The sequence below is a fragment of the Camelus ferus genome, chromosome 5, assembly GCF_009834535.1.
Source record: "Camelus ferus isolate YT-003-E chromosome 5, BCGSAC_Cfer_1.0, whole genome shotgun sequence".
NCBI lineage: Eukaryota > Metazoa > Chordata > Mammalia > Artiodactyla > Camelidae > Camelus > Camelus ferus.
In genome coordinates, this window is record NC_045700.1 from 86,408,533 (window position 1) to 86,422,413 (window position 13,881).

The 13,881-nt window shown below is 38.0% G+C and overlaps 1 non-coding gene across 1 annotated transcript; it reads right to left on the reverse strand.

Annotated features, from left to right (window-relative positions):
* Nucleotides 1–976: 976 nt before the first annotated feature.
* Nucleotides 977–1,066, reverse strand: LOC116663909. Its single transcript, XR_004320271.1, has one exon. It is a non-coding gene; the product is annotated as a small nucleolar RNA SNORD91 family (small nucleolar RNA).
* Nucleotides 1,067–13,881: the final 12,815 nt, after the last annotated feature.

Here is a 13,881-nt window from a genome sequence, read left to right on the forward strand (position 1 = left end):
CACAGTTCTGATTATGACCTTTTTCTATTTCGAACCTCCCATCATTCACTCCTGCTAAAATAAGTTCATACCCCTCTTCCTGGAATTCCAAGTTCTCTGGTATCTGGCCTACAACCCTTTCCAACATTTATTTTCTCTCCTAATTCTGCTTTCCACATGTTCTACTCTAGCCAAGTTGAACTGCCAATCATTCCTGGTGCCTACACTTCTGCAGGGCCCTCAGCCTTCACAGCTGCTCCCTGCAATTTCCTCTTTAGTCTCAGGCATCACTCATGAGATGTTTCAAATGCCACTTCTGCCATGAAGAAAAGTTCACATAGTTCCTGGCTTCCCCTAATTCCCACAAAATTTCTTATGAATTTTCTGTCTTCTACCCTGTATGAATTATATGTGTCTGCCAGATGGACGGATGGCTGGGTACATTCATACAACCTAAGATATTTCTACTACTATTGTCAATGAGAGGTAGAGAGTGTCCAAGATACGTGAAAGCATTAGCAGTGCCTCTGAAGTCCCTGGCATCTGTATTTGAAGCCATTTTCCATTCGTTTTCTAGTGGTGACCTTGAGTAAGTTTCACCTAACCTCTTTTAACTTATTTTATCTTATCTGCTAAAAAAAAGTGGAGGAAGAGGAAAAGGAAAGTGAAGAAAAAAGAAAAAAAAAGGATGAAAGGTAATAATAACAGGATTTGCGTAGTTCTTGGAAAAATATATTCAGTTAACATTAGTTATTAACAATATCAATATTATCACTAGCATTAATATAATTATGAAAGGTAAACCCTTTCGGGTTGAGTTTTACACACTTCATGATGCAAGGTACTATACAAGATACTCAGACAGCATATACAAGGTACTCAACCTCATCTTGGATGAATGGGGGTTTATCTATTTTGTTTCAGTAAGTCAATAGGACAAAAGTATGCTTGGAATTAAAGGACTTTTGGGTAACATAACAAAAATGGAACTTGAAAATGAAAGAGGCAATGTTTTTACACAGTGGTTGCATCACTGGGATGCTTCAGACAGATTCAGACATTTTGAATAGAAACATCATTGGCTGAAAGGGCCGTTCTTAAAACAAGGATGCAAAAAATAAGGTGGTGGAGTGGAGAGTGAAGGGTGGTGGCAAAAAGGGAATAATTCTAGAAAAACTATGCACAGTGCAATATCTGTAAAATAGAGAAACTGATAAATGAAAGCAGGTGTTCGTAATACTTGGTTCATGAAGAGGCCTCAGGGGCCCGTGAACCTCCTGAAATTGAACGTAGTACTTGTAAATGAGGAGGAAGACCTACCTGCATCAGATTCTCGAAAGGCTTTATGACTCAAAGAAGGAACGCCTTTTCAAGAGTGAGCATGTTGGAAACGTCAGTTAGAGATCACACAGAATAAGATAATGAAATTCTGCTTAATGTAGGGGTGTTGTTGTTTGGAATGTTTGACACCAGCTGTAAGTGCCCGCTAATAGGAAGCTCCCAAACAGAAAACGAAGGGAATTGTGTTCTAAGGATGAAAAACATCTGCCTTTTATCTCCCTTCTGGGAGAGCACAAATCATTAATTTGGGAGTGTGGAAAGTTGTCAGGAAATGAATTAGCTACAAGGGTGAAATTCACTGGAAGCAGAGGAAAAAGGAAAAAAAAATGAGAAAGAACACAAATGAAATAATGTCACGTATGGGACAAGCTAACATGCAGTTGATAGAGAATAGAAATTAGCGCTTAAAGATGTTAAAAATTTTATGTAAAAACAGACAAAAGGCAAATAAGCATCTTATTGGGGTAAAATAAAGCACTGACTCTTGAAAGCACCATATAGTACATTATGTTAAAGCATTACTTATAGTTCCCTTCTTTTACATGTTGCAGTGTGTTTCACTGGAAGGATCTGGGAATAAATGTAGTCATTTTAAATAACTGACATTATCTTAACTGCTCTTTCACATCAATCACTATTTACTGAAACAAACAAAAAATATATATATAAATCCATCGAAACTAATTTGTGTCAATCCCTTAGAATGCTTTAGAATATTGGAAACTCAAAGCCACTCTGGGCTTGCACTGTATTAGTGATATTGACTTATGCCACGTATTTCCCAAGAAACAAACGTATCTCAGGAACCAGTTGAAAGAAAATAGAACCTTATTATTGATCTCAATAGTTAACAATTGTATACTAGCTCTCTGTATGCAGGCAGAAGAAAAGATATAATTTTCAACGTTTCAGCCATTCTCACCTTTCAAATATAATGTCCCACTTAAAGTAATCCAAGAATACATAAACGTATAGGATCCAAATTTAATCTCAGTTTTCACAATTTAGAGTCTGAATCAAAGAGATTTACTTAAACCACATGAAAAATTATTCTGTTATCTTTTTTGAAACACTAATTATATTGCTATATGTTAAGATCTGAGTTGCAATTAATCGCAACTCTTAAATGTGTAGAAGATGAGAAATATGGTTTATATAGATTGAGAGCCTATAAAATCAAGTGTTTCTACAAATATGTACTTTTGAATGATACAAAGATGCACAAACTTTATCTTTACTGTAAAAGGCAAAGTCAATTATAAAATATTGGTATAAATCCAAAATCCTAGGGACTTCTTTGTTAATGTAGTATTGGATTCTTGAAATCAAGAGCCAAGTCCATTGGGAAATATTGCTCCCAAAACGTTTCACTTCTGGAAAGTCAACTTGTACCAGGAATAATAGTTCCAACCGAATAGAAGCAGTCAAATACTGAGCCCAGAACCAACTACATAATTTGCAGGGCCTGGTGCAAAATAAGAATGCTAAGCTCCTTGTTCAAAAATTATTAAGAATTTTAAGTTGGTGCCAGCAGAGGATTAGCAAGCCCAGCGCGGGGCCCGATGTGACCAGGTAGGTTGCATGACCATGAGGTGGGTCCTGCCACAGACCATCTTCATAAACCTAGTCAGAGTATCGAGAATCAGATACTATGATTCTTTTTATGGTACCTTAGGCAGGAAACGGAAAATTCAAATTCCATTATAAAAGAACTCGAGTGCTACATTGTTAAAATATTTAATAACTGAGTTATAATCTTTTTTGTGGGTGTGCTATAGAAGAATCAGGTATCCACATACATATCTTTAGTTGGCCTAAAAGTGAAAATGAAGACCTTATGGGAACGTTCATGAGTTCTTGAGCATGAGTTCTGCAGCAAGTGTAACCTTTTCCAACTAGAGACAGCAGTTGCCTAGGGAGATGCCAGGTCAATCAGTGATAAAGGCAGTACTTAGGAAGAGAGGGCTCTGTAGAAATAAGTCTTAAAAAGCTTTTGATTCCAATATTACATACAATAGAAACATCTTGGACCCGAATTTCCTATGGTAAACTCCAGGAGAAATTTTAAACCAGACAAAGATTTAGGGAAAATTTAAAAAAACATAAAATTGCTTGTCCTTTTATTGAGATTCCACATATAAGTGATATCATATGGTATTTTTCTTTCTCTTTCTGGCTTATTTCGCTTAGGATGACTGTCTCCAGGTCCATCCATGTTGCTGCAAATGGCATTATTTTATTATTTTTTTATGGCTGAGTAGAATTCCATTGTATAAATATACCACAACTTCTTTATCCAGTCATCTATCGATGGACATTAGATTGCTTCCATGTCTCAGCTATTGTAAATTGTGCTGCTATGAACATTGGGCTGTATATGTCTCTTTGAATTAAAGTTCTCTCTGTTGGGATTGTTGGATCATATGGTAAGTCTATTTTTAGTCTTTTGAGGAATCTCCATACTGTTTTCCATAACAGCTGCAGCAAACTACATTTCCATCAACAGTGTAGGAGGGCTCCCTTTTCTACACACCTTTCCAGCATTTATCGTTTGTGGATTTCTGAATGGTGGCCATTCTGATTGGAACTTATTTGCAAAACAGAAACAACTCTCAAACATAGAGAACAAACTTGTGGTTACCAGGGGGCAGGGGGGTGGGAGGGGATAAATTGGGAGTTAGAGATTTGCAGATACTAACTGATATATATGGAATAAATAAACAACAAGTTCATACTGTATAGCACAGGGGACTATATTTGATATCTTGTAGTAACTTATGGTGAAAAGGAATTTGAAAATGAGTATATGTATGTTCATGTATGACTGAAGCAATATGCTGTACCCCAGAAATTGACACAACATTGTAAACTGACTATACTTCAATAAAAAAATATATATATAGATATACATATAAAAAGAAATAGTCAAATCTGACCATGAAGAGTTAATAAAAAGTCATTGTCTTCCCTGGCATTTGAATCCTTTTTTCACCAGGTGTTAATTTTCAATAGACAAGCGACCTCATTTCAGACTAAAATTTCATAGACATATATTCATGGACACACATGCATACACATGCACATATATTAATGTATGTGGCCATAACCAAGACAGTTACCATGTGTTGAGCTGTACATTTATTGGAAGGTGAAAATTCTAGTTATAAATAAAATTTTGGAGCTTCACGTCTGCAATCACAAAAATAAATATAAAAATGACAAAAATCCCCTCGAATTAGAATGCATTCAAATAATCCCTGTAATTTTTTAAAGTTAAGCCATGAGCCTCTTACATCTGAATAACCAACTCCTGTTGTACAGAATTATCTAACATGGATTTGGCTGATTTCAACGTTTACTACCTGGACACATCCTCATTTCTTCCATATTTTAGAAATCAGAGTTTATTAAAGGAAAGTCTAAGATAGCTGCAGGGATTTCTTCTTTTAGTCACAGCCTATATTTTCCTGATTTACAGTCTAGATTTGATTTAAGAAACGTTCATATTTATATGAAGATAAGTAATGACAACTTACATTTATCCACCACTTACCACACAAGGAGCTGTACTAAATATTCTCTATGCATGATACCTTTTAATTGCTAAAATATTTCTAAGATGGTACTGGTAAGATCTCTACAAATAAGGAAACTGAGGTCTTCAGAAGGATTACTGAACCTGCCCAAAAATCCCATGGCTAATATATAATTTAAGAATCAAATCTGGCTGTAATAGAGACCTAAAAACACGGACTTAAGCAAATGAGAGAGTTTACAGTTTTCTCCTGTAGCATGAAGTCTAGAAGTAAGTGCTTACGGCTCAGGAACATCTCTGAGGTCTCTGTGATCCTTTTGGTTGTTAAATCATTGTTGCAAGGTGGTGGCCCCAGCTTGTGACAAGTTAGGACTAGTCCAGGCTGGAAGAAAGGCAGAGTGAAGTGCCAATAGCTAAGTGGGCTCCTCTCTCAAGAGGTTTTCTCCAAAACCCTGGTCAACAAGTGCCACTTAGAGTTCATTGCCCACCCTGTATGCAAATAGATCAAAGAAATGCAGTTACAATTTTTTTTTTTTCCTAAACTGAATTTATTGCTGCCACCATCAGAATCAGATTTATTAGCAAGAAAGCAGAGCAATGGCTATGAGATAGGAAACCTTCAGTCCATTCCATCGAGCTGCTTGGTGCCCTTTTCTCTCTGCATCTTCCTACCTAGGAGGGAGGTTCAGCCCCGAGTGCTAAGGAAGCTACCATCTTCTTTCTTCACATCTATTCTCTCCTCCATTGGGATAAGGAAAAAAATAAATCATATTTGCATATACTGCCCGTGGATGCTCCTAAGGAAAAACTATTCCTCCTTTCTCTTCTTATATTTTTCTGCCCTCGAGTGGAACAAGCTCATGAAACTGGATGTTAACTGGAATGTTTTCATCAACAAAAAGGAAGTGATAAGACAGGCATCCTTGTAAGTCATTCAAAGCAGACGGCTGAGAAACAGTGAGAATATCAAATGCTCAGAGTATCACCCATATCAGATATCTAAGATAACCATGATTGTGATGGTCAAAAGAGTTTTGCTTTTTTTAAGGAAAGTCTTGGGAAGTTAGTGGAGTGCTGTGGTTTATTCTCCATCCAAGCTCTTTCCCCCTCATTACAAGACATAAGCTTCAAGGCAGCCATTCAGAGAGTTTGAGATGATTCCAGATCTTAGGAAATATACTGTGGACATTTACCCTATAAAAACTTAAGGACTGTAAAGGCCAGAATCTGTAACTATTAACTGAAAACAACAGGACAAGAAAAGAGAGCCCAGGCTGGCTTGGCGTTAGCTACAGTTCTACACTAATGCTTTCCTGTGGTCTGGACGTTATTCCTCCAGCCCCAGACAAGGGGCGTGAAGGCACAGATAAACTGGAGGCTCCTCCCCCAAACTTTCATAGTTCCTCCCCTTAATGGAAACACAGAGTGTGGGGAATAAGTCTGTCCCCCAGCATCAGTGTTTGAAGTTTTCAGAAGAGGAAACTAGAGCTACAGTATTAAGAGCATGGACTCTGAGCTGGGATGCTTGAGTTTGAATCCTGACTCTCTGACCTCCTGGCAGAGCACGGTGACCGTGATGGCTCTTCTTTAACACGGGGCCAATCAAATCTTTCTCACAGGCTTGTTGTACAAATTACATCAGTTAAGAAATATAAAGGAGTTAGTACCTAGAAGATACTAAGTGTCCGATACAAGTTAATCACAATGGAACTATTTTATTCAAATACTAAGCCATACTTCTCTGTACATACGTATTTCAGCTTTGCATCGTCTTTAAAACACTTTGTCAATGCCAGCAAACCATCACATTTTCATTATTTTAGGTTATCTAAAACATCATCATCTGGCTTCTTTTACTGAATTTTCACCCAAGCAGAAGGAAAGAAATCAGTTTGACAGAGACAGTATGCTATAGCTTGTGGGTACAGGTTTTCCAGGTGTTTTGTTTTTGCTATTGTGCTAATCAAGGTTTGAATTTGCAGATCTCTGTCTGGGTGATGAACTGCGAGTAAAACTGAAAATTAAAACCATATAAAACAATGCAAATTTTGAAGTTGGATAACAGTATCCAAATTGTCTTTTTACACATTTTATCTAACTGCTCATAGAGCCTTAAATAATTTTCCCACCGGGACAGAACTTTCCCCCAGAGTTTATGTTTAATCCTCAACTGTGGATACATCAGGTGGTCTGTGCAAGTGTGTGGTGAAATCAGCAACTTCATTTGCTTTGAGAGGAAAAATCATCAAGACGACATTTAAGGGCTTGTTGTGCCTGAGTCTGGACTGGGAAAGCTTGGACACCCTGTGGCACTCTTAAACTGCTGTTTATTAGGGTTCTTGGTGTTTGTGAGAGGTAGCTTTCCAAGATCACACACCTCTCCAACCTCACTCATGTGCACAACGTGCATGTGCATGTACACATACACAGGAAAACACAAACACACACATTCATACACACTGACAACCAACTGCATTAATGAAGTGAAAACAGACTGGTGTTTTTCAAAAGGATGGTTTTTATTGGATTTCAAATAGGAAAAGAACGCCAAGCCCATTAGAGAAGCTGAACTTCAAACCCATGGAGATCATGAATCAACGACTTCCAAAAGCCAGCAGCAAGATGAAGGCTACACAGTGAAGATGTTAAGAGCAGGGACTCAGGGAACAGCATGGCTGGGTTCAAGCCCTACTTTCATCACTTACCAGCCTGTGTGAGTTCGTGAATGTTAACCTCTCTGTACAAAATACTGTACAGTCTGGCCACTCAAGATGGCAGCTCTCTTGCTCTCTGTACATCTATCTCCTGCTTGATCGGCCCCTGTTTGACTCATGCAACTATCCGATCCTCTTAATCATAGGGCTTAATCAGTAACTGCCTGTGTGTTTTCCCCCCTGCCCCAGCCACTGGTTTCCCTGGTAACCGATCGGCCAACCTGACAATGACTCCCTCTATAAATGGTGGCCTCCTTTTCTTCCAGGTGGCAAATGTTGCTGCCGTGTCCTGCCTGCAGTCTGCTGTACATGGTGGGGTGTCACTCTAGGACCTTTTGCTTCAGACTTGTAAGGTGCACTATCCAAGAAAGCATTGCTGTCTCTGTCACTGTTTTGGGCTTTCTTTGGTCTTGCAGCTGGGCTATTACAAGGATTGCAGGACTGCAGAGCACAGCCCAACAAGTTTGCTCATCTGGAAGATGGAGACACTAATAGGACCTACATTTGTATAATGGGGATAATAATATAATCTAGCTCAGAGAACTGCTCACCTTCAAAAGAGTGAAAATAGTAGTACCTGCCTCATAGGGTTGCCATGAAGACTAAAACAGCTAATATATATAAAACAATTAGGAGACTGGTGTATAGTGAGCATTAAGGAAGACATTCATTCTGATTGCTTTTATTATCAAAGAATCCAAGATGAGATGGGCAAAGGAGCAGTTCAGACATAAACACAGCAGGACTAGAGAAACCAGGTAATTGACATGGTAACAGAGGAGCAAAGGGGACTTTGGAGTCACCTTTCTGGACCATTGAGTGCCTGGCATGTATGGGTCAGGCTGACACAAAGCGCCATCAGCAAGGTGGACAGAGTAATTTTGTTTTGTTTTTCTGGAAGTCCAAAGCATAGCTCCTGGGGTGATTTGGCCTGCAATTTATACAGTGCTGAACCACATGACTTAAGGTTAGCAGGGCTGAATGCCTTCGGTTAAGTCTGTCTCAATATAAAGACCTATTTGTTTGCTCCAAGAATCAAGTTTTCTTTTAAAGTGAGCCCTTTGAATTCCCACAGACCCAAGCAATTTGCGCACGACGGTTATATTCAGGATTAATAGTTCAGTTCTGCCCTCCATGGCAAAACTCTATGATACAAACTATATCTTCAACATCTCTGAGTTTCTTTACTGGTTATATGTCTCATAGGTGTTGATCTTACACAGACATACCCACACAAACATAAAAGGGTAGCCCAACTTTTTACCAATAATAAAGCCATAGCTATTGGCTACTCATTAAATTGTAAAAACGTAGATCTGCATTAATGCTAGGACAGGATTTGTTTTCAACTGAGGGCAATTCCATTGATTCTCAAGGACATTTTTATGAGAAGGCAGGAGATTTCCTCTTACGGTATTATGTTTACATTTCTGCAATTTTAGTAGTTCCAGATATTCAGCTTTTGGCTAATCCATTCCACATGACAATTAATGAGAGGCAGACGTTGAAGGATCATATCATCAACGTTTAAAATATCTGTTTTAAATATTTAGAACTAACTTGGAAATCCATTTGAAGTACCTCTGGAGTGTCATATGCTCTAGCCTTACGTATAGTGACTTTTAAAAATGGCAGTGATTAAACACACACATGACATTTTGCAAGCGTTCTAAGAAAAATGCTTTGTAAAGAAGTCATTTATATAAAAGGTGCTTTTCTTCTTGTCAAATGTTTGAAAGTGGATTATTACTGGCATAAATAGGGGGCAAGGGACAGAGAAAGAACTATTTTTTTTTTTTTTTTTGCCTTAGTCACGATCAACTAACTAGTAGGGTTTTTTACTTAGTACATATTAGGTAAACTTATCATTATTTCTTTTTGATTACAGATGGAAAGACAAACCAGGTGAGGGAATAACCCCGAGCTCTGTATCGTATTTATCATCCTCACTGGTGAATATAATGAGTGTAGAGGTGTAAAATTCCAGCTGAGAAAAACTCGCGGTTTAAAGAGAGTGCTGACATAGAGACTACAATTAAACAAAAAATATGATTGCTGAAACTTAAAGACTTTTTATTAAAAAAAAAAGCAAACTAGACATAAAATTATGTCATCATCTAGGCAGTTCAGTTTCCACTAATTCAAATAACGTATATATTTTAAAATATAATTTGATTAACAGCCACAGCAATCTAAGTGATCAATTACAGAAATAAAGACAATGATAACTCAACAGGAAATGAATATATTTTTACACGCTCATTTTTCACTACATGGTGATTAGGGATTTATTGTAAACATACACATTCATTAATTTAGGCTAGTTAGTGGCTTTCTGTGTAGTATGAGAGTTTCTATGTCCCTGATGGATTTACAGCATAGATGCATTGAATAAAAATCTGAAAATTTTAAAACTCTGTCAGAGAAAATGTTTCCTCTTGAGATACCCTGACACTTCGCTATTATTAAAACATTTAAATGATTCTGATTGACAAAAATGCATGCCAATAGAATCTTAGGGGAAGTAATTAGTTTATTTATTTATTAAAAACATTTTCTTAATAGAGGTACTGGGACTTGAACCCAGGACCTCGTGCAGGTAAGCATGCACTCTACCACTGAGCTATACGCTCCCCACTTAGAATCTTCTTTATGAAATTGCTACTTTATAGTAATTTAAGAAATAAAATAATTATTGTTAGCAAGAAAATTACATGATTTAAAAGGCTTTGTGAGAGAATGCAAACAGCAAATCTGGGCAGGAAACCCGAACAAGGCCAGTGCAAGACCAGGCTGAGTTGCTAAGTGCAAACAACACTAAAAACAAATACCTCACGTACGTCCGGTTTCTGGTCTAGCTTCTAAAACTGGAGAGACAAGTGGCACAACTTAACATGGGCAGAAACCCGGGAGCAGAAGCCTTGGTGGGAGCCAGTCCTGGGGTGGGGAAACCTGAGCTGTAACTGACAGACTTCTGGAAGCTCATCGCGGACGAGTCTGAGAGTTGAAAATTTCACAGAGGCCCCGTCTTTCAGGGACCCATGCTTTTGTGGGTTTCACTTGTAGGAATCCTACCAGGTTCTCACAGCAGAGATCAGAGAAAAATTCCCTTTTACTGCCAGCAGGAGTAACGGAAAGAGGACATTTTGAAAAATGCCCAGAGCACTCTGTTCCTCTTAAAAGGGGCCTTTCCTCGAGAAGAACTATTTAACCAGAGCCTAACCAACCTGGAGAAGTAGAAAGGACAGGACTCCAGCCCCCTCACCTAAGGAAAGATGGAGAAAGGAGATTAAAAAGCACCTGTGAAGCAATGGTCCAGGGGCAGCCTGGCCCCTAAAAGACAGACCTAATCATAGGACTAGCGGCTGGTTCCTCTCAACACACACCTTACCACCCTGTCACTAACGGCCTGTGTATCACAGATCTCAACAAGGAAACAGCCCAATTCAAAAATAGGCAAATGATCTGAACAGACACCTCGCAAAAGACATTCTACAGATAGCAAAATAAGCCTGTGAAAAGATGCTCAGCATCAGATGTCATCAGGGAATTGCAGATTAAAACATTGAGATCCCACCGCACACCTGTTAGAATGGCCATAATCCAAAATATTCACAGTGTTCGTGTTAGGAGGAGTGAGGATGTGAGAAGTCTACTTTCTGCTTGATTTTGCTATAAGCGTACAACTGCTCATAAAAAAGTCTATTTATTTCAATAAAGTAATAAATAAATTATCTAATAGATACTGGTAGAAATGTGGAGAAAGAAAAAAAAAAGCCATAGCTATCCTAGAATCAAAAAAAAAATACATGCACATAAATGTAGATAGAAAGATGACAGATGTAGGTATAAACAGAAGCTTGATCATCCTATTTTCCTGTTTTAAAAAAAATTAGTTTTTTTAAATTAATAATACTGGAAACTTTGCTTTTCCTTATTCAATTTGAGTTAGAGTATTTTTAATAATAATAATACTGGAAACTGTTTTTCCTTATTCAATTTAAGTTTGAGTATTTTTAATCTACGTTTGTTTTTTTTTAAACAAATCTGTCTATTAGGGTCTTCTAATGCTTACTGATAAGAACTAACTGATTCATTTCTCTTGTTTTTGAATCATCTGGGCTAGATTTCATATTTTATGATTTATATATAGTCTGTCTCTATTTGAAACACCTTCTACTACTATAATTTCTGAAGCCAGGATAATGTGTTCAGTTTATTCCTCTTAATTCTTTTAATAATGTAATTGTTTGTGGCTTAGGCTTTTCTCATTAGTAACGTCTGACAATGAGAAATATAGTAAAATAGGATGTGGTTTTAAAAGGTGCTAATTGAGCTATAAATGACGGCAACACGGTGTCTCTGAAGCGCATGAGTCACTGGTAATTCTAGTTGGAGTGCTGTTTGATCGGCTTTCAGTTGAGGAGTCGTCCCAAAGGATGTAGCGCCTCATCGGTCTGGAAAGACCACATCTAGGTCTTTCCACATCTAGGGATGGAGTGATGGATCTCTGGGAGGTTCTTCCCACCCCAGAATCCCAGATGGTTAAAACTTGCAATTGAAATAAGCTTACTGCAGTCCCTCTGTCCTTGATCCCTCCTCTTCCATCCATTATTACGTGGTCCCTTGACTCTTTTGCACTTTCCCACCGCACTCAAGTTGATGCCCGTCAGGATTCTGGTCCCTCACTTAGTTTTCTTTTAACAATAAATCAAGTGTTGATTCAGCAGGATGGAGAAGAGGTGAAAGAGGCTATGCAATCTGAACACACTGAAGAATTTGAAATTCCAGCCAGTGGATCCTTTTCTTTAACATAATTCAAAAAGATTGAGACAGAGGAAGCTCTCAGTTTAGAACACATTAAGGAAATAAAAGGCTAATTACCATGTCCCATGGAGATGTCATATATATGATATATATATCATATATATATATGTTTGTTTATGGAGACTTGCCCTAACCTGGAATCTTAATGTCATTTACAGAATCCAGTGAATGAGAACAATGGTCTGGTTGAAGGAGACCATATTGCAAGCAAATTGACAGTGACTCAAGAAGGCAGTCAATGAGAAGAGGCAGTATTTATCCAAATATAAAATGCTATTTTATATTTATATATATATATATATATATATATATACACACACATATATACACATATAATACTCATTGCTATAATTCTACCCACCCCACATTCTATGCACCTATCTTTTTTGGGGGGCTTAATGACTAATTTTTATGTCCATATTTGGATATTTAGTCAGTTTTCATGTCACTCTTAATAATAATAGTAGTTTTTGTCTCTTGTTATTAGTTATAGTCTCATATCTTAATTTAATTACCTTCCAAGGATAGTTTTGATACTTGTTTTGACCTGTATTTACTGTTAGAAATATGATGAGGAGGTGGGGGAAGGAGGAAGAGAACACATTGGGATTTCTCTACCTCTCGTGTCCCCTAAGTATAACTCTGATGTAACCAGTCTTCTTGGTCTCTTCCACCCCGCCACATTACTCTAAGATGACACAGCACAGTCCTCTCTGCAGATGTTTCTCCCTGGAGGGAGACATGGTCCTTTAATGAATCCTGGACTCTCTTTGTCCAGTTTCCCCTCCGTAACATCGGCCCCAAGCATCTCAGCCTCTAATCTGTGCGTCTACTTGGTGTCAAGAGATGCTCACCAAGACCGATGCTCAATTTTGCAAGGCATCCTGTGACCTAGGATCAGCCTTTACTTCTAAGTAAGTCAACTTAGTTAAGTTTATGCTTCCAGAACCATTTGGAGGATGAAGCCAGAACAAGGCAGCAGCTCCACACAGGGGGACGTGCTCTGGGTTTTATATTTAACAGCCAAAGCCTTTATGAGAATTGCTGTCACTTTCCCCTGAGCCATAAGTAGCAGGCGGCACACACTGCGAACACAGAGCAGCCACTTGTGCCTTGGGACTTTCCAGCCTAACAGCTTCCCACTTCATCATGTGCCGGGAGGCAGAGCTATTTAAGCAGATGACAAGAGAAGTGATTAAGACAGTAAAGAGAATTTAGAAAGAATCCTGTAAAGAAACATGGATTCTCTTCTCACCTTCCCTTCTTTTTTTCCCCTGATTTCTTCTCTCCTAATTTATTTCCTTCCTTCTTCATATCTTTTAAATCAAAACTACTCTTGATTTTCAAAGTCCAGTAACATAAAAGAGACACAAGCATATTTTTTAAAGCAGAGCTCTGCCCAGCTGTGGAAATCTCTATTTTGTCTATGCCACCATTGAGAAAAAAGGAAGAATCTACTTACCCATAGGTAAAGGATGACATGAA